Source organism: Camellia sinensis, chromosome 3 (genome assembly GCF_055761805.1).
Source record: "Camellia sinensis isolate YWXY chromosome 3, ASM5576180v1, whole genome shotgun sequence".
NCBI lineage: Eukaryota > Viridiplantae > Streptophyta > Magnoliopsida > Ericales > Theaceae > Camellia > Camellia sinensis.
The window spans coordinates 50,673,479-50,695,558 of record NC_138963.1 but is presented as its reverse complement, the minus strand read 5'-3'; the positions used below and the strand labels follow the sequence as shown (position 1 = coordinate 50,695,558).

The window sequence follows — 22,080 nt, the reverse complement described above, 5'->3', positions numbered from 1 at the left end:
GTGATTGGATGTGATTTTGTGAGAGAAAAAATGAAATGATTATGAGGTTTGATGTGATATTTTGTTTGGATTTATTTTTTTTTGGTTTTGTAATTAATTTGTCTTTTAGTGAAAAAAACCAAAAAACCTCCTTCCCAAACAGCGCCTAGGGGTGTTTGGGAAGAGAATTGGGCTAAAATAACTCATTAAAAGACAAAATAGATCAAATTAGTTAATAAGACAAAATATTACATTTAACTCAGAATTATTTTATTTTTTCTCTTATAACTATCAAATCAACTGCAAAAATAATAATAATAACTAACGTTTCAAATGCAACTATTTTAGCTAGACTAAAATAGTCAAAAAATCAAATAACCAACTAAAATAGTCAATTTTCCAAACAAGGCCATAAAGAGATGGGTAAATTGCAAACATATCCCCTGAGGTTTACTTAAATTATAAATTACCCCTTGTGGTTTTAAAAATTACATTATGCCTCTTGAGGTTTCTAATTTTATAACAAATAAATCCCTTTATTAATAAATCATCAAATTAATTAACAGTTTTTAATAATGTTAAGATTTTATTTCAATTAATAATTCAGATAATTTTATTGTTATATAAGTGAATGGTTAAAAATTTCACTTTTTTAATTAATTCTGTTAAATAAAAAATTCTGACATGGAGGTATTTATAATTTTTTAAATCACAAGAAGCAATTCATATTTTAAGTAAACCTCAAGGATGTATTTGTAATTTATCCTAAAGAGATTAGCTTCTGTCATATGGCCTTGTTTGACCCATTGGACGATCACGAGTTCGATTATGATGATTTGAGTTATTTATGTTATAAGTCTTTTTTTTTTCTCTTTTTTTTTTTTTTCCCAATAGATAAGAGAATAATTACATTATGAAAATTATTTACATGATCAAACAAATTACTTGAACATAATAGTTAGAAAGTTAACAAAATCCAATAACCAATTCACCAAACACATCAAGCAAAGCCCAACATCACTAATAATCACATAAATCCCCAACCGCCATAATGGGGAGAAATAAACCAAACACTGCAGAGGGTATCAAATTCCTCTATATGGAATTAATCTTAAGATTTCACACTGTAAAAGGTGTTACACAACTACTAAGCAAATGTTCTGATTCTTATAGGTCATGTTTATAAATTATTCATAAAAAAAAAATTAGATTAACTTCTATAATCCTAGTAATGTGAATTCATCATATTTGAATAAAATATATATATATATATTATTCATTTTTTATGATAAATATAATGAAATTATGTGACGTGTAAAATCCAATCAATCTCATTTTTTCATATAAAGAATTAAAATATATACAACTCAAACAATTGAAGTATGATCTATACTGAGTCCAAGAAGCCATATTGGGCCTCGTATGTATCATGATTTTTTTACAGTGACGTTAGTGAATTTTTACTACAGTAAAGACATGAACATATTCCCACCGTTTAAAGCTACCATTAAAGCAAACTGTGATTCAAAGTATTAATTTTGATGTATTAATAGAGTATTAATAATATGACAAGAAGAAAAAAAAACAAAACAAAATAAATCAAAATCAAAACATCACATCACAGTAGGTACTGACAACTCATTAAAGCTAATTTTAGAGCTCAAAAATTAAAACTCTAAAGTATTTTTCTAAAACAAACTAGCAACAAAGTTTTTTTTTTTTTTTTTTTTTTTTTTTTGGGCGATTGCAGTTTGGAATTTATACTATTTTGATTCTTAATTTTGTAATTGTGATACATTTTTTAATTATAAATTTTGAATATCATTTTAGATAAGGACAATTAAAAATATTGTTTACTTTGCAAACGGAAAATGTTCCATTTTAAGGGCAAAATCATCAATTGGATAAAATATAAAATAGTTTGATAAAAATAAATGTCAAAAAATTATTTTTAAAATTTTTAAAATTATTTCTATCCTCCAAAAAGACAAAATTATATAAAAATAATAAATCACAACGCTCAAATAGTACACATTAATGTGTGTTTGGGATGAAAAAAAATTGAGTATACATCTAACCTTTGGTATAGTATACAAAGTGGTTGCCCTGAGATTTGAACCTATAACTTCAAAATTATTAGGCCAATGTTTTACTATTGAACCAATAGTCACCTTTATATAAAAATGATAAATCTTTTACATTTTATATTTTTATTTTTTCATCAAATTTTTTTTTAGTATGTGTTTGAATGATGATCATATAATGGGCGATTGTTTTGTTGATATTTTTTTTATGGTTATCATGTAATGGATTGTTGTTTTTGTTATTAACATATATTTTTGGATGGTTATCATGTAATGGATGGTTATTAAGTTTTTGATGTGTAATCGATATGTTTAATACATGAAATGTTTTTAGTCTTGAATTTTTTAATTTAATGGATTGGTTTCATAAGATATCAAAGTTGTCACCGTGATTGACATTTGAAAAATAAAAATTAATTTAATGAAAATAAATATAAAAAAAAATTATTTCTATCCTCCCAAAAGATGATATTATATAAAGATGATGGGTTTTTAATTTTTTTTCACAAATTTAATTTTTAATTTTTTAGAAAAAATTCTGAAAACAAAACAAAGCAAAATAGAACTTTATAACCAATAAAGTGCTAACATTATTCATTAAAAAAGATATCATTACATTTCAAATAATATATAAGTTAACCAACACAAAATAAGTTATATGATGACTTTGCTCTTGAAATTGACTATTTGCAAAAAAAATATTTTTTATTGTCATTATTTCAAACAATATTTAAAATTTAAGGTCAAATATATCACAATTAAAAAATTAGAGATTAAAAATGATAGAGAAAATCATAATAATAAAAGATCATGATTGCTCGGATTCCATACCCATACCCGAAAAAAGCTTATCTCAAATAAGAAATATGCATGTTGTGTTTGAATTATTGATTTAGGTACGAGTTTGAAAAAAAAAAGAAATAAACCGTGAGAGAACTAGTTATAAGTTAAAATTTTACTCTAATTCTCTCACATTTTTATTTACTCCATTTAAATTCTTACCCAAACATACGATTCAAACGCGGCATATGAAGTGGGGGAAAATCAGTGAAGAACTTGCCAGTGTTGGGCTTTAAGTATACGCCAGCGTAGAGCAGATCGCAGAGCTTGTGAGGGCAAGACATGTCAATTTCTATATTTGCATCTTTCAAAATTGATAAGAAACTAAGGGGTTATTTGGGATGTCATAAATAAGTGTATTTTTTGTCTTTTTAGACTAAAAAATTGAGAGAAAAAATATGAATTTTTGGGTTAACTTTTTGACTTTTGTGAAAAAATGTGTATTAAAAAATTGTATAAATTAGTGTGTAGGGAAAAATTAGGATTGTGAGTTGTGTAATCGTATTTTTTGACTTTTAATGAATAGTGATAACTTTTTAACTTTTTGATTAATTTTTTGACTTTTTAACATTTTTTTCAACTTGCCAAACTTGACCTAAGTGGAAGCCTTGTTCTTCCTCCTTTTCTTGCTGCAATTTCCCTTTCCTTCGCTGATGAGTCTGTCTTATCACTACTGCTTTGTTCAACTTGTTTGATCTCTGAACTCCCATCAGATTCCATCCTAGCCACCATCAAAAAATTGAGAAAACTATAGTAAAACAAAAACCAAAAACAACAACAACAACAAAAGCTCAATCAAATCATACAAATGTTATTAATAAGAACAACAACATACAGTCTCATCTGGTTCATGATGTTTACGATGGCAAGGTGGATTTGCATCAAACGCACTCACAGCAGGCTCCATAACTATGTATTTGCCGCATCAATACATAGCTCAAGCGGCTAGAAAAATGGGTCAAGTTTGGTGTGCTGTCTAGCATTTTCTCAAATATTGTGCAACTAAAGTAAGTGGTCTAGCAGTTGATGGGTGCTGCTAATGCCCTCTGTCATTGATTTTTTTTATTGTTATTAAAATAGTGATACTGGATCATTAATATTATCATTTAATTCTTTTTTATTATGTATAACTTTATTATTTGATGGGATTGTTCAGGAGGCGCAACTCATGGCTTAGAAAAGTCCAACCCACGGTTGTATTAAGCCCCCCAAACAATCACGTGGATAACGCCCAACAACAGGCCCAATGAGGAGTCGGAGCAGCTAGTCCTGGTCCAGGCCTTGTAGCGTTTGGGCACGTGTCAGGGAGGGGGTTAGTCACATGATAGATAAAGATTTTGCAGAATTATTGACACCATACATCAGGCATTAGCCAGCACTTGATCTCTAACAAAGTGACAATTGACTTCAATATGTTTAGATTTGGAATGGAACACTGGATTAGAAGCCAGAGCAATGGCAGAAACATTGTCACAGTAAAGTAGAGGAACTGTAGGAGGGATAATACAAAAATCCTAAAGTAACATACCAATCCAAGCAAGCTCTGCAGCTGTATGAGCTAAAGATCTATACTTTGCTTCAGTAGATGATCTAGATACAGTGGCTTGCTTTTTAGAGGACCAAGAGATGAGGTTGGAACCTAAAAATACACAATAGGATAATGTAGATTTTCTGTCAACTGCATCGCCAGCCCAATTGGAATTTGAGTAGGCATGAAGATCAAAGGAGCTGGGTGTGTAAGTAAGACCATGAGAGATGGTGCTTTTAATGAACCGAAGTGATCTTTTAACACCAACATAGTGACCAACAGTGGGATTATGCATATGTTGACACAATTGATTCACTGCAAATGAGAGATCAGGTCTGGTAATGGTTAAATATTGTAATGCTCCAACTATGCTTCTATAGACAGAAGGATTGTCAAAGGGAAGATTTGAATTTGGTGGTAGACCAGGCTTGGCAGAGATAGGAGAGGAGCAATCCTTGCAATCCAACATGCCAGCTTTAGTAAGTATGTCCTGAGCATACTTCTTTTGAGATAGAACAGTGGTGGAACTAGATGTAGCAACTGAGATGCCAAGAAAATAGGAAATAGAACGAAGCTCTTTCATAGAAAAGGCTTGATGCATTTGAGTAACAAGATCTTGAATATGATGAGCAGCATTACCAGTGACCAATATATCATCAAAGATAGAACCAGTCTTTTTAATAAAAAGAGAGGAGTCACATTTGCTGTTCTTGAACCCTTGAGAAAGAAGGAAACAAGAGAAGGTGGAGTACCATGCTCTGGGTGCTTGTTTAAGGCCATACAAAGCGTTATGGAGCTTGTAAACAGACTGGGCATTAGTAGACAGTTCAAATCCTGGTGGTTGGATCATGTAGACCTCCACCTCTAAGACCCCATGAAGGAAAGCATTAGAGATGTCTAATTGCTTAATAGGCCAATGGTGATGAAGAGCAAGACATAAAAGAATTCGAATGGTTGGTAATTTAGCAATTGGGCTAAATGTTTCCTGAAAATTAATTCCCTCTTGTTGGAGATAGCCCTTTGCTACCAATTTGGCTTTATGCCTAGCAATTGTCCCATCAGAATTGCGTTTGATTTTGAACACCCACTTACAACCTATGGTAGTCTTGCCAGGAGGAAGTGAAACCAGAGACCAAGTCTTTTGGTTTTGTAAAGCTTGAAACTTTTCTATCATAGCTTGTTTCCAAAGAAGTGTAAGCAATGCTTCCATATGAGTGGGAAGCTCAATATTAGAATATGCAGGAGATGTCTTAACAGTGGGCAAGGCTGTTTTAGATCCAGTAACCATAGGATGGCAGTTAGTGACAGGAGGAATAGAGGGAATAGAACTAAAGGGAGCAGGAATAGGTAATTGAATAGAGATAGAGTGAATAGGAATAAAAGGCTGAAATGGAGAAGTAATAGAAGGAAAATAAGGCTGAGATGAAGAAGGACTAACAGAGATAGCAGGTGTACTGCTGAGAGGAGAAGAAGAAGATGGAGGAGAAGAAAAAGGAGGAGATGAAGAAGAAGACGGAGCATGAGATGGAGAAGCCCAGAAGAAAGATTGAAGACAAGGCAACTGAGATGAGGAAGAAGAAGAAGACAAGTGAGCAAAAGGAAATATTTGCTCATTGAACACCACATGCCTAGAAAGATAAATGGTCCCAGTTTTGGGCACCTATAACCCTTAGCAAATGAATGATAGCCTAAAAACACACATTCAATAGATTTAGGCTGCAATTTTGTAGAGATGTAAGGTTTAAGCCAAGGGAAACACTAACAACCAAACATTATAAGAATAGAAAAATCTGGGATGTTGTGAAGGAGAATTTCAAAAGGAGTCTTGTAGGCCACTTTGGAAGAAGGCAATCGATTAATAAGATAAGTGGCACAAGCAATGGCATCAAACCAGTAATGGAGAGGAATACATGAGTGATGAAGTAAAGCAATGGCCATCTCAGTGAGGTGTCTTTGCTTTCTTTTACCAATACCATTCTGAGATGGTGTATAGGGACATGAGTGTTGATGAACAATACCTTGAGCCACAGTGAACTGCTTCATTTTATTATTAAAAAACTCTATGCCACCATCAGCTCTAAGAATCTGTAGAGAGGTAGAAAATTGTTTTTCTACATAAGATTTAAACTCAAGAAACTTATCATACACTTCACTCTTGTAAGCTAAAGGATACAATCAAGTGAATCTACTAAAATCATCCACAAAGAGAACATAATATTTGTAATCAGAAGTGGAAGAAAAGGGACCCCAAACATCACTATGGATTAAAGCAAGAGGTTTATTGACAGTGGAATTAGACAATGAAAAAGGTAATCGATGATTCTTTGCAACACAACAATCAACATAGTCTTGAAGATGGATTGAAGCAGAATTTTTAAGATGTAAATAAGGCCTAAGATGCTTGAATTTCAAGCTACTAGGATGACCTAATCTATGATGCCAGACAGTACTAGCAGTAGCAGAGGAACTAGAATGCACTTGTGAAGAAAAATTGGCGTGTGATGCTGCAGTAATAGGAGTAGAAGCAGGTGAAGCCGTAGTGGAAAAGAAATGGTACAAGTCATGAAGATTAGAGCCTTTGTGAAGAATTCTCTTCATAAACTTGTCCTGAATCACAAAATGAGTATCATCAAAGCTGATAATGCAATTGTTATCCTGAGCCAATTTTCGAACAGAGATAAGATTGGATGATAAAGAATCTGTATGAAGCACATTATTAAGCTTTAAAAGATGATGAGGTGTGAGAAGAAGACCTTTACTAGCGTGTTCAATAGGAATAGAATTACCATCTCCTATAGTAATCTGCTTGGAGCCTTGATAGGGCTGATAACAATTGAGATGGCTAAGATCATTTGTCATGTGGTCTGTAGCTATATAATCCAAGTACCAAGGACCTAAAGTAGAAGATGATGATGGAGAACTTGAAGCATGTGAGGTAGTGACAAAAGCTCTTGGTTGTTATGATGAACTGAAATTATGTGTTGGCAAAGTGTAATAACCCTCATGCTATCCTAACCATACTTATATGCATTCATGCAATTCTGTCTTGTAAACTTGCATTTCGAGTCTTGTCCTTGTTCGTAAAGTGTTACAGCATGTTTTGTACCTTGCTTGGTTTGGGTTTAGCCGAGGTCATTTTCAGTCTAGAATTATCTTGGAACCACTTTGTTCTGATATGTTGGCTGAGATGTCATTATCTAGGCCGAGGTGTTCATCACCAAGGCCGAGGTGTGAATTATCTAGGCCGAGATGTTATCTTTGCACCTAAGTGATCTTGTCCCGGAGTGGTATGACCTAGACCGAGGTGTGGCACATCTAGGCCAAGGTGTGGCACAACTTAGTCAAGTGTTGTCCTTCCTAGCCGAGGTCATTATTCCCTACTTGCTGATGTCTTGCTTTTAGCTGAGATCATTGCCTACTGGAGTGCCCATGCCGTCTTGCTTGTTAAACACACTTGTCATGGTCTTGCCTTGTCACTCAGCCACCTTTCTGTGTAGCACCAACCAGCCGCTGCCACGTGCCCCTGTAGAGGGTTAATTCAGCCAGCAGACACAAAAATGTATCATTTTGCTATATGTCTTTGTTTGTGAGGAGAGAGAAGCTCTAGAAGAAGAAGAAGAAGTTTAGAGTGAGAGAGTGGGTTTTCGAGCTTGATTCCTAGAGATCAAACCATTAGATTTGCGTATTGAGGTTAGATTCTTGATTTACTCTTGTCATTCTTATTGATCATCTAGCTGCATTGCATGATCGAACCCGTCTTGCATGTCATGCATCGATTTAAAATTGGTTTTAGAAAGAGAAAATAGTGTTCATGTGTTTTTGAAGGAAAAGTCTTGTTTGATCTGAAAGTTTACATTAAGTTTCATGTTTTTGTGTTTGTTCTCACTAGATCCTTGATTATGGGTACCCAGGTCCATATTTTTGAACTCATAGCATGAAATCTCAGATTTTGTAATAGCAAATCACGATCTTTGCATTCATCTTCCTCATGTTCATGTTCTTCATGTTCTTCAAGAAAGGGAAACCCAGATTTTTCCCGACTTCATTCCTTTGAATGTGGCCATCGACGCAACACCTCGGCCAGGGGATGTGGAACCTCGGCCTAGACCTGGTAGTTGCTGTAGACGCGTCCGCGAGGGACCCCGCTACAGTTCAGACTCGATTTTGTGTCACTGTTCTTAATCTTGAACCAAAGAGTCCAAATCTGGCAAATCGTTTTGAGAAAACAGATTTTAGGAAAGAAGTGCCAAACATGGACTGCTTTGCCAGATACAGAGTCGCCACCTAAATATTTTTTATGGGGGAATTTAGGAAACCCTGACTCGGTGCCGAAGGCCACATGTCCGTCATCACCAAAGTTGTCTTGGCTCGGGAGCTTGGGTACGATCGGGGAAGGTCAGCTATGAGCACCCCCTTTCGCCCGGTTCGAAAACCGGCCTCTACTAACCATGATATCCGATTTTGAAAACGTTATGTGTTCTTATTCCGGTTATTAGCCTAGAATTACTATGTTATGCGCACAGCAAACAAGTATAGACTAGATTGCCTAATTTGGAAACAAGCATTGCATATCCGTTTGTCTTAAAAAAGTAGTTTGGCATTTGCTACTCGTAAGTAGGCTAAAATACGGATTTCAACGAGTTTTTCCAACTCAAACAATCCAACCTTCACCCACAGGCATTCAAACAGTTTATCTCATATAAGCACTTAGCCACATGGTAAGCATGCTGTCATGATAGCATTCACACGCATGCGATATGCTAAAGCATAAATACTTACATCGTACTCCGTGCTAAAAACAGGAACATGTTAGCAATCAATGCATGATCCAAGTCCATGTTAAGTGCCTAATGCATCGCATACAAAATGTTACTAGAATGGGCTCGGCTAACCTAAGCATGGCATGTGAAATGCAGTCAATTTGATACACGTATTCAATTTGAAATTGAAGTATAAATGCAGTTAGCGTGATGCGCCGAGCCCGGTGCATGCAAAGCAAATGTATGAATGCACGCATGCATTGCATGAGGCATGCTAATTTAAACGTGCTCTAATACTAACCATCAAAGCAGGTAAATAAAAGGGAAGAAAGAAGTGGGGATTGGAAGACATACACACCACTCACACACACTTATTACAGATTTGCCCTCGCCCGGAGGGACCAAATAAATAATACAAATTAATTAACTACGCAAGCTAATTAAATATTACAAATTTCCTAATCAGCTAACAAACTAATTAAGCTAGGAAAAGCAGTAAACCGCCTCGGGAGGAGAGCCAGATGCAGCGCATGCTCGGGTCCCGCTCGGAAGTGCACGGCCATGCATAGTCTGCCTCTGTTTTCCCTGCTCTGCCTCTCTGAAGACTGCAAAAGTCTCAAGGATGCCTCTTTGGATACTGGGAATCACCACCGGCTGGGTAGAATTACCAACGGCAGTGAATTGTGGTCACCGGCACAAAATGAATCCATCGGCTGGTGATTTACTGCCGGTCGGCAATGTATACTGCCGGTCGGCAAAGAATGCCTGCAGAACCTGCAACTCACAGCAGCAGAGGACAGAACTTGCATGGCAATACAATTCAAACTATGTATGCACCAATCATGTCCCCTATCATGTTTGTGACTCAAAGGGACATGTGTCTCGATTTTCGGACCACCAATCACGCATTTCCATTGATGATGGTCCAAAGAATCAAGTGTGCAATTTTCATGTCAAATGAAATGCAAATCAAACAAACAAACCAAGGCCCAATTCCTATCACCAAGTCAAGGAACAAGGCATGCATGCAAGATGCAATGCAACCTAGGCATGCAAGCTAAAGATGCAACATGGCATGGCAAGACACTTATGCAAGCATACAAGCAAACATGAGGCATGCAAACTGATGAAAGGTGGACTTAGACATGATTTAGGCAACTCTAAATAGGCCTAAAACAGTGGCCATAGTGCTATAAAATGAGGGCTAAATGTCATGCAAACATGCATGCACACAAGGACCAACACTTAAGCATAAAAAGGCAATTCTCAAGCGCACTTGAAAGAGGCATAACATGGACTAATGGCATGCAAGGTAAGCATTGAAAATCATGTTACAAAGAGTATTAAGCCAATTAAACAAGACAAACAAGGCATGCAAACAAAGCCAAAAACCCAAGGCAAGCCAAGAGGCTTAAACCAAGACTAAATCAACCAAGCCTTATAAGGCTAAGAGGACTTAAAATAGGTCTAGTGCAGACCTAAACAACACTCAAGGGACACCTAGATGGCATCTAAATGGCTCAAAATCAAAAGCATGCACAATGACCGAAACATGGAGCATGCAAGTCAAGCTTCCAAAGCTTCAAAGAGGTGTCCAAAGCAAACATATAGGCATGCAAAGGGGACTGAAATGACATGGTGGATAGTCCCAAACCACTAAATCAATGCAAGGATGTCATGCTATACATTCATACACTTAAGGCCAACAAGCCGGAATGCAAAGGGGCTATACTAAGCATGCTAAATCCGACCCAAACAACCTAGGACAGACCTTAAACATGGCAAAATGAGCACAAAACCTTCACAAGGCTAAGCCTAAAACATGCTAGAACAAAGGCTAACAACCTAAGGCATATTAAGGCAATAACATGGCATTACATGGTAGGTATGCTAAGCATGCATGGTGTACCAAAACCAACACACAACAAGGTTATATCATGGCATAATAAGCATGGAAAATAGCCAAGACATGATCAATACACACTCTAACATGATGCTCTCTCAAGAGGCCAAAAAGGGTCCCTTTCAAGGACAACAAGGAGAGGGGGTGGTCCTCCCCTTTTGGAGACTTCAAGGCACCATCTCCGCCACTGAAATCCCTCAAGATTTCAGTGGTGAAGAGGCCCAAACACCAAAGTCTCGAAACTTGCACAAAATAGCACAAAATGGGGTCTTTCAAGGCCTAAGAAGGGTCAAACACCTCCAAACCACAAAACACTCTAATAAACAATCAAGAGGGCTAAAAAATAGAACTTTTTTGTATTATACACCAAGCTCAAAAATGATTTTAAGACAGGTAAAAATACAATGCAAAAATGGAAAATAAAGGGGCTAGTTTCTTACCCTTGAAGACCCCTTCAACAATGATGCTCCAACGGCTCCTTTTAGGTTGAAAATAGCTCCAAAACTTCAAAACCAAACTCTTAGAACCTCAGTAGCTAAGTGAAGGTGAAACACTATGTGTTTGTGTGCAATAGTAAGACACAAACACCCTTTAACACACACAAGAGGTAGATATAGAGATAGAAAGTGTGTGGATTCTAACCCTAGAACTCAAAACCCTAAAAATGGCTGTCTAAAAATATCTAAGGTGTCTCAAGTGTCTAACCCTAAAGCCAAGAGAGAAGGCTCTCTCTTATAGAGCCTTTTATCTTGTAAAGCTTACAGGACAAGCTTCCAAAGAGAGAGATCCCTCCATACATGGAGGGGAGCCAAATGCAAGACAGCTGTGACAAAATATATGCAAAAGCAGATGCACAGTAGTCGGCCGGCCAAAGATGCCATTTTGACAAAATTGAGTGCCGACCAGCAACAAAGAGTGCCGACCGGCAATATACATTGCCGATGTCAGCAAAAACCAACCGGTGGCCTCTAGCCATTGCCGGTGGTGTGTGGGAATGGCTCACAAGGCATTCCCTGCCCCTCCAGGGCAAAACACAAGTGTTTGGTGCAAAACCAGACACAAAATGGTCAAGTTCGGAGATCCTGAGGCAGGGCGCATAGCCGAGACCTCCGGGAACTCCAAACGAACACAAACATGGGTGATCACCGAGTGTTCAAACGGTGACGTCCAAGTCTTGAGGACAGTCAAAAATGGGGTGTCTACAGTTGCCCAGCATGTTTTCCCGAGATAAAGAACTGTATTTGTTTTGATTCGACTTAGTCTTGAGGAATGCCGAGATCATCTGCATGCATGTGAAACTTGTTTGAAAGTGCATTCAACAGGCTTTGCCATGTGTTTGTAGGGTTTGGACTTGCCTTGACCCCGACATTTGAAGAACTAAGTGAGTGGTATTTTTAATAAAGCTATGTTATAATGCTTTGGATAAAGTCTTGTTTTGCTTGTTTTGGAAAGTATTTGTAAGCATGAATGGTTATTCCTAATTGGAAAATATATATATATATCTTGTTTGATGACATTCTTGGAAAGTCCGTATGTGCTAAGGGACTATAAGCATTTGTAGCACAAAGTTGGAAAGTCCGTATGTGCTAAGGGACTATAAGCATTTGTAGCACAAAGTTGGAAAGTCCGTATGTGCTAAGGGACTACAAGCATTGGTAGCACAAAGTTTGGAAGTCCGTATGTGCTAGGGGACTCTAAGCATTAGTAGCACAAGTCCTTAGTGTCCGGGGACTATAATGCAACGACACCATTGAATTGAGATATCTCCCTTGTCTTGCCTTGTCTTGTCTTGTCTTGTTTGCCACTGACGGTTTACCGCGTGGGTTTTGTTTGCCGAGATGTCATCACTTGTATTATAATGATGTTAGTAAGCATCCTTTGAAACTTGACAGATTTGGAAGATGGACTTGGTTCATCCCTTGACTTGCACTAATTATGTTAAGTATTGTTGATAAAGATCTTGAATACCAGTCATGCAAACCCCTTTATTTCTTATACCATTCACTGAGTATCCAAGCTCACCCTCTCTATATATATATGTAGGTGATAAGCAGGAAGGCGGTGACGCCTAGGTGTGACTTGCAAGCTTGTTTTGGGTTTTTGTTATGTCGGCCTAACTTGTATTCATGTCGGCAGTCTTGAAAATTATGCTTCTCGGCTTATAATGCTTGTAATTTACACATGTTGGCTGAAGAAGCCTTTTGATCAAGATGTAAAATGTATTTTGTACTTTATTGCATTTGTATCCAAGTTGTAACATTATGTAAAGTTGTATGCCATTCCATGTAACTTACGCACTGCTCTTATGGACCATTTGTATTTTAAGATTTTTGCTTCCGCACTTGTGAGCCCCATATATATAATTACACTCTGTTTGTGTGTGAATTTTGGAAGTTGGCCTTCGGTAATCTCGGATTACTGGCCATCACGACACTAAACTACTAGGGGCGGTTTGGGGTCGTGACAGATTGGTATCAGAGCACGCATTCCTTATAGTACGTTATTCACACACTTTGAGTCCTAAAGAGCATAGGATGTCCCTTAGAACGATTTTAGGACTGCATCATATTTCTTGTTACTTGGCAAGGTGTGCATCATCTCGGCATAACAATTTGCTATTTGCATGCATGATTCTTGGCTCAGTTTGTTTTAAGGTTGTATTTTGCCTACTCATAGCATCATGAGGAGAGGTAGACCATCAGTTGGCCGAGATCAATCAGAGGATAGATTGGACAGACTAGAAAGACTAGTTGAAGGTTTAACCCATGTGTTGAGGCAGATGAGGCAACAGAATGCAAGCGCTACATCTACCCCGGCTGAATAGACGGATGGCCGACATGCAGCTCCACCTCTTCCAGTGCCCCAAGTGCCTCCACAGCCAGCCTTGTATGGGGAAGGGACGATGACTTTGATTAAAGAGTTCAAGAAGATGAACCCACCAAGATTCGCAGGGGGCATAGAGCCGATGAAGGCCGAGGCGTGGGTTTTGGAAATAGAAAAGCTGTTCGAGATCTTTCCTAGCACCGACACTCAGAAGGTGACATTAGCAGCATTCACATTAGGCGACGACGCTCGAAGGTGGTGGATGATGATCCGGGAGGCTAATCCTGGTTTAACTTGGGCCAGATTTTTAGAACTGTTCTACAACAAGCATTTTCCGCTTAGCGTTAGAGATCGCAAGACCACAGAGTTCCAGACTCTGACACAAGGCAACAGAACAGTGGCAGAGTACGACCGTGCCTTCACCGAATTGGCAAGATACGCGCCTCATATGGTCAGTGATGAGTATAGGAAAGCCAGGAAGTTTGAAAGTGGACTACGTGGACCAATCCAGGATCGGGTCAACATGCTCAATATGCCGACTTACGCCGAGGTGTTAGACAAGGCCATCTTGGCGGAAGCTAACTTAAACCGATATCAAAGTTCAGGAGAGAGTCAGAAGAAGAGACAGAACTATGAAGGTCGTCGGATGCCGTTTAATGCCAAGAAGAAGGCGAATGTGGGCAGTTCCAGCAACTCAGATCGGGATGGAAATGCTAAGCCGATGTGTGCGAGTTGTGGGAAGCCGCATCTAGGAGTTTGTCGTTGGGCGACAGGAGCCTGCTTTGAATGTGGCGAGATAGGTCACCGCGTGAAGGACTGTCCAAAGGCAAGAGCTGGTGATGGTAAGAAAAATGGGAGCACCTCAGGCTCTGCACAAGGAAGCAACGTTGGGAGGACACAGATGAGACAGGGCAGAGTTTTCGCTTTAATGCTAGGAGACACCCAGAATGCTGAAACGGTAGTGTCAGGTACACTTTCAATTTGCTCTCAAGTTGCATACGTCTTGATTGATTCGGGCTCTACGCATTCCTTTGTATCTGTTAAATTTGTCGAGAAGTTGAACAGACCGTTAGAACCCCTTAATTATGTGCTATCTGTATCTACTCCATCTGGGGGAACTATACTTATTGCATCCATATATAGGGCGTGTGTTGTGATGATTGAGGATGTAGAATTATTAGCTGATTTGATGCCATTTAGCATGACTCACTTTGATGTCATATTAGGAATGAATTAGTTAGTAGCGCATCATGCATCCATTAATTGTGTTACTAAGAGCGTTACATTGAAGACCCCAAACAAAACCGAGGTCTTTTTCCAAGGTAAGGGAGTAGTACCCCCACCCTACTTAATCTCATCCATGAAAGCCTATAAGTTGATCCAAAAAGGGTGTCAGGGTTATTTGTGCAGTATACTAGGTGATTTGAATGGAAGTGTTGAGTTAGCCGACATACCAGTTGTTAAGGAATTTCCCGATGTCTTTCCAAATGAGCTGCCTGGTCACTTAGTCGATAGAGAAATAGAGTTTACTGTAGACCTCGTGTCGGGAACGCAACCTATCTCCAAAACACCCTATAGGATGGCCCCTGCTGAACTTAGAGAACTGAAACTGCAGTTACAAGAATTGTTGAATAAGGGATTCATTAGACCAAGCACTTCACCGTGGGGAGCACCCATTTTATTTGTTAAGAAAAAGGATAGCACGCTTCGCCTTTGCATCAATTACAGAGAACTTAATAAGGTAACCATTAAGAACAAGTACCCATTGCCTAGGATTGATGATTTGCTTGATCAACTACAAGGAGCACGAGTCTTTTCCAAGATTGACCTTAGGTCGGGCTACCACCAGCTGAAAGTTAAAGCCGAGGACATTGAGAAGATTGCTTTTCGGACAAGGTATGGCCACTACGAATTTTTGGTAATGCCCTTCGGAGTGACCTATGCTCCTGCAGCGTTCATGGACTTGATGAACAGAGTCTTTAAGCCGTGTCTAGATGAGTTCGTAGTTGTTTTTATTGACGACATATTGATCTATTCCAAGAGTACAATTGAGCACGAGAATCATCTGAGACTTGCCTTGCAAAATTTTGAGAGACAAGAAGCTGTACGCCAAGTTGAGTAAGTGTGAGTTTTGGCTTTCCAGCATCTCATTTTTAGGGCATGTGATTAATGAAGAGGGTATATCAGTTGATTCGAGTAAGATTGAAGCCATTGTGAATTGGCCGACGCCAACCAACGTGTCCGAGGTTCGTAGTTTTCTGGGCTTGGCGGGTTATTACAGAAAGTTTGTGAAGGACTTCTCAAGGATAGCGGTACCATTGACGCAACTAACTAAGAAAGGAATAGCATATGAATGGACCGATGATAGAGAATCAGCCTTCCAAGAGTTGAAGACGAGGTTAGTTATGGCACCAGTCCTTGTACTCCCGTCAGGTAATGAGGAATTTTAGATTTTCAGCGATGCTTCACATAAGGGTTTGGGTTGTGTGTTAATGCAAGGGGGTAGAGTCATAGCATATGCATCCCGTCAGTTGAAACTTCATGAGAAGAACTATCCAACCCATGATCTAGAGCTAGCAGCCGTGGTGTTTGCTTTGAAGATTTGGCGCCACTACTTGTATGGAGCCTCTTGCCAAGTTTTTACGGACCACAAGAGTTTGAAGTACTTGTTCACCCAAAAGGAACTAAATCTGAGGCAGAGAAGATGGCTTGAATTATTGAAAGATTATGACATGCAGATTCACTATCACCCAGGTAAAGGGAACTCGGTAGCTGATGCATTGAGTAGGAAGTCAGTGGGAAGTTTGGCATGTCTAGCCATGATTTCAGTGGAGTCGACTACCATCGGGGAAGTAAAGACAAGGCAAATGGAGGATGGATTCCTAAAGAAGGTAGCCGACGAGATCACCACCAGGCCGAGGTCGGGTTACACCCTTGAGAATGGAGTACTTAAGTTTGGAGGAAGATTGTGCGTGGCCAACGTCCCAGAATTGAAAAGAAGGATTTTGCAAGACTCTCATGGATCTAGATTTGCAGTTCATCCAGGAAACACCAAGATGTATCAAGATGTGAAACAGACCTTTTGGTGGCCGAATATGAAAAGAGACATAGCCGAGTTCGTGTCACAGTGTTTGTATTGTCAACAAGTGAAAGCGGAACATCAGAGGCCAGCAGGACTTCTCCAACCTTTGCCGATTCTTGAGTGGAAATGGGAAGACATCTCCATGGACTTCGTGACTGGTTTGCCGAAGACATAGAAAGGAATGGATTCGATCTGGGTTATAATCGACAGGTTAACTAAGTCAGCGCATTTCTTGCCGGTTAGGACTTTGTTCAGTGCTGATCGACTTGCTGTGTTGTATATGAACGAGATCGTTAGACTTCATGGTGTACCGATGTCCATCGTGTCGGACCGAGATCCAAAATTTGTTTCCAGATTTTGGTAGAGTTTACAAAGGGCTTTAGGGACCAAATTGAGGTTTAGTACAGCTTTTCATCCCCAGACCGATGGCCAAACAGAGAGAACAATTCAAACACTTGAAGATATGCTTAGACTGTGTGTATTGGACTTCAAGGGAAGCTGGGAAGTGCATTTGCCATTAGTAGAGTCCGCTTACAACAACAGCTACCAAGCTAGCATTGGCATGGCGCCGTATGAAGCCTTGTATGGAAGAAAGTGCAGATCGCCAATATGTTGGACCGAAGTAGGAGATAAAGCTTTGATCGGCCCCGATTTAGTTCAAAGGACAACCGAAAAGAGTAAGCTTATCCAGCAGAGAATCAGAACCGCTCAGAGCCGACAAAGGAGCTACGCCAATCAGAGAAGAAAGGAGTTAGAGTTCGAGGTAGGGGATCATGTGTTCCTGAAAACCTCGCCGATGAAAGGAGTTTCAAGATTTGGGAAGAAGGGTAAATTGGCACCCCGTTACATTGGACCATTTGAAATCCTTGAGAAAGTTAACCCGGTTGCCTACAGACTTGCTTTACCACCGAGATTAAGTCAAGTTCATAATGTGTTTCATATCTCGATGTTGAGAAAGTATATACGGGATCCACTACACGTGATCGATCATTTCGGGATTGTGGTTGATGAAGGCCTAAGCTATGAAAAAGAGCCGATACGCATCACTGATAGACAAGTGAGACGATTGAGAAATAAGGCAATACTGATGGTGAAGATTGAGTGGAAAGAGCATTACGGCAAGGATGCTACGTGGGAAATGGAAGAAGAAATGAAAGTCCGATACCCGGAGTTATTCTCGAACCAAGGTAACTCAAGTTTGGGGACCAAACTTCTTTAAGGGGGGTAGGATGTAATAACCCTCACGCTATCCTAACCATACTTATATGCATTCATGCGATTCTGTCTTGTAAACTTGCATTTCGAGTCTTGTCCTTGTTCGTTAAGTGTTACAGCATGTTTTGTACCTTGCTTGGTTTGGGTTTAGCCAAGGTCATTTTCAGTCTAGAATTATCTTGGAACCACTTTGTTCTGATATATTGGCCAAGATGTCATTATCTAGGCCGAGGTGTTCATCACCAAGGCCGAGGTGTGAATTATCTAGGCCGAGATGTTATCTTTGCACCTAAGTGATCTTGTCCCGGAGTGGTATGACCTAGACCGAGGTGTGGCACATCTAGGCCAAGGTGTGGCACAGCTTAGTCAAGTGTTGTCCTTCCTACATTATTCTCTACTTGCCGATGTCTTGCTTTTAGCTGAGATCATTGCCTACTGGAGTGCCCATGCCGTCTTGCTTGTTAAACACACTTGTCATGGTCTTGCCTTGTCACTCAGCCACCTTTCTGTGTAGCACCAACCAGCCGCTGCCACGTGCCCCTGTAGAGGGTTAAGTCAGCCAGCAGACCCAAAAATGTATCATTTTGCTATATGTCTTTGTTTGTGAGGAGAGAGAAGCTCTAGAAGAAGAAGAAGAAGTTAAGAGTGAGAGAGTGGGTTTTCGAGCTTGATTCCTAGAGATCAAACCATTAGATTTGCGTATTGAGGTTAGATTCTTGATTTACTCTTGTCATTCTTATTGATCATCTAGCTGCATTGCATGATCGAACCCGTCTTGCATGTCATGCATCGATTTAAAATTGGTTTTAGAAAGAGAAAATAGTGTTCATGTGTTTTTGAAGGAAAAGTTTTGTTTGATCTGAAAGTTTACATTAAGTTTCATGTTTTTGTGTTTGTTCTCACTAGATCCTCGATTATGGGTATCCAGGTCCATGTTTTTGAACTCATAGCATGAAATCTCAGATTTTGTAATAGCAAATCACGATCTTTGCATTCATCTTCCTCATGTTCATGTTCTTCAAGAAAGGGAAACCCAGATTTTTCCCGACTTCATTCCTTTGAATGTGGCCATCGACGCAACACCTCGGCCAGGGGATGTGGAACCTCGGCCTAGACCTGGTAGTTGCCCAGCATGTTTCCCCGAGATAAAGAACTGTATTTGTTTTGATTCGACTTAGTCTTGAGGAATGCCGAGATCATCTGCATGCATGTGAAACTTGTTTGAAAGTGCATTCAACAGGCTTTGCCATGTGTTTGTAGGGTTTGGACTTGCCTTGACCCCGACATTTGAAGAACTAAGTGAGTGGTATTTTTAATAAAGCTATGTTATAATGCTTTGGATAAAGTCTTGTTTTGCTTGTTTTGGAAAGTATTTGTAAGCATGAATGGTTATTCCTAATTGGAAAATATATATATATATCTTGTTTGATGACATTCTTGGAAAGTCCGTATGTGCTAAGGGACTATAAGCATTTGTAGCACAAAGTTGGAAAGTCCGTATGTGCTAAGGGACTATAAGCATTTGTAGCACAAAGTTGGAAAGTCCGTATGTGCTAAGGGACTACAAGCATTGGTAGCACAAAGTTTGGAAGTCCGTATGTGCTAGGGGACTCTAAGCATTAGTAGCACAAGTCCTTAGTGTCCGGGGACTATAATGCAACGACACCATTGAATTGAGATATCTCCCTTGTCTTGCCTTGTCTTGTCTTGTCTTGTTTGCCACTGACGGTTTACCGCGTGGGTTTTGTTTGCCGAGATGTCATCACTTGTATTATAATGATGTTAGTAAGCATCCTTTGAAACTTGACAGATTTGGAAGATGGACTTGGTTCATCCCTTGACTTGCACTAATTATGTTAAGTATTGTTGATAAAGATCTTGAATACCAGTCATGCAAACCCCTTAATTTCTTATACCATTCATTGAGTATCCAAGCTCACCCTCTCTATATATATATGTAGGTGATGAGCAGGAAGGCGGTGACGCCTAGGTGTGACTCGCAAGCTTGTTTTGGGTTTTTGTTATGTCGGCCTAACTTGTATTCATGTCGGCAGTCTTGAAAATTATGCTTCTCGGCTTATAATGCTTGTAATTTACACATGCCGGCTGAAGAAGCCTTTTGATCAAGATGTAAAATGTATTTTGTACTTTATTGCATTTGTATCCAAGTTGTAACATTATGTAAAGTTGTATGCCATTCCATGTAACTTACGCACTACTCTTATGGACCATTTGTATTTTAAGATTTTTGCTTCCGCACTTGTGAGCCCCATATATATAATTACACTCTGTTTGTGTGTGAATTTTGGAAGTTGGCCTTCGGTAATCTCGGATTACTGGCCATCACGACACTAAACTACTAGGGGCGGTTTGGGGTCGTGACACAAAGACTGAGACGGAAATTGTGATTGTGACTGGGACAAAGACTGAAATTGTGGATCCATACGATGCCAACAGTCTACAGCTAAATGACCAGAGGCACCACAAATCTGACAAAACTGATTAGAAACTCTTCATTGACATCGAGATGAAGGAAATCTTCCACCAAAACCTCTGTAAGATCCTCTATATCCTCTGTATTCTTATGCTCTGTAGGATCCTTGATTACGGCCACCACGTCCTCCTCTAGAATAAAATCGACCACGAGATTGATTAAAAGACTGAGTTCTAGCATTATCAAATCCTTTAACCGTAGAAAAAGCTACAGTTGGTTCTGTAGATATTTTATTCTTAGATTTTAAATGAAGAGCGTCAGAACATAGTAAGGAAGAGAGATTATCCATAGTAATCACTTCTGGTCGAGCACGAATTGTAGGTGAAAAAGCATCATACTCAGAAGGAAGACCATTCAGAGTAATGAGGACTAGATCTTCATCATCAATGATGACAGAAGCCAAAGCTAACTGACTAACTTTGGCCTTGATTTTGGACAAATATTTTTCCATTGTATCAGATTTCTTAGTAACACTATTCAATTTATTTTTCAGTTGATGTACATGTGAACGAGATAGAGTGGTAAATTGTTTGTGCAGAGATGTCCATACCTCATAATAGTGATGAAATTGAAGAACAGATGCATAGATCAATGGTGTAAGAGTTGAAGTGATGCAACTGAGCAGATGCACATCAATCATGGTCCATTGAAGAAATTCTGGATTAGGAATCGAACTACCTGTTGAATCAATGATCGTAGAGGAAGGACATGTGACTGAGCCATCAACATAACCAAGAAGATTGGTTGCTCGAAGAATATTGGAGAGCTGAGACTGCCAAATGATGAAATTTGTGCCATCAAGCTTGACAGTTATAAAGGATGACAAATTATAGATTAGTAAAGTGAGATTCGAAGGAAAAGAAGAAGAAAGGGAAGACGCCATGGATCAGTTGCTCGTTAGAGCAGATAGCTCTGATACCATAAAGAAGTTTTGAACTTCATCCTCTTTCATTCCTGTTATCAAATGTTCTACAACTCATATTATATACATTGAATCTAACTAACAAGCTAACAAACACTACAACTAACTCGTAACTAGTTCTACAAATATCTATCTAAAATATCTAACTAAAATATCTGAACTGATGACTTAGTAAAGCTAAGCTTGAAGCTGTGGTTGGAGCTGCAGGTGAAGTTGGTTCTTGGAGCTGCAGTTGAAACTGCTTCTGCAGCCTAAGCTAGTTGAGATAGCTGAGCTATCGGGGATAGGATCCTCAACAAATCTTATCTACACACAATTGAATATCCAATCTTCAAGTTCTACATTATTTCGTTACCTTTTCGCTTAATTATATTTGAATATCAACATATATCTATTTTTCTTATATTAAATTTATTGAATTTTTTTTTATGTTATGTACTTTTACATTAT

At 38.8% G+C, this 22,080-nt stretch overlaps 1 long non-coding RNA gene across 1 annotated transcript; it reads right to left on the bottom strand.

Moving 5' to 3' along the window:
- Positions 1-2,858: 2,858 nt before the first annotated feature.
- Positions 2,859-21,795, bottom strand: LOC114265722 (uncharacterized). The gene is made up of 2 exons (XR_014363863.1): positions 21,259-21,795; positions 2,859-3,624 (listed from the first exon to the last, which is right to left on the bottom strand). It is a non-coding gene; the product is annotated as an uncharacterized LOC114265722 (long non-coding RNA).
- Between the last annotated feature and the right edge of the window lie 285 nt (positions 21,796-22,080).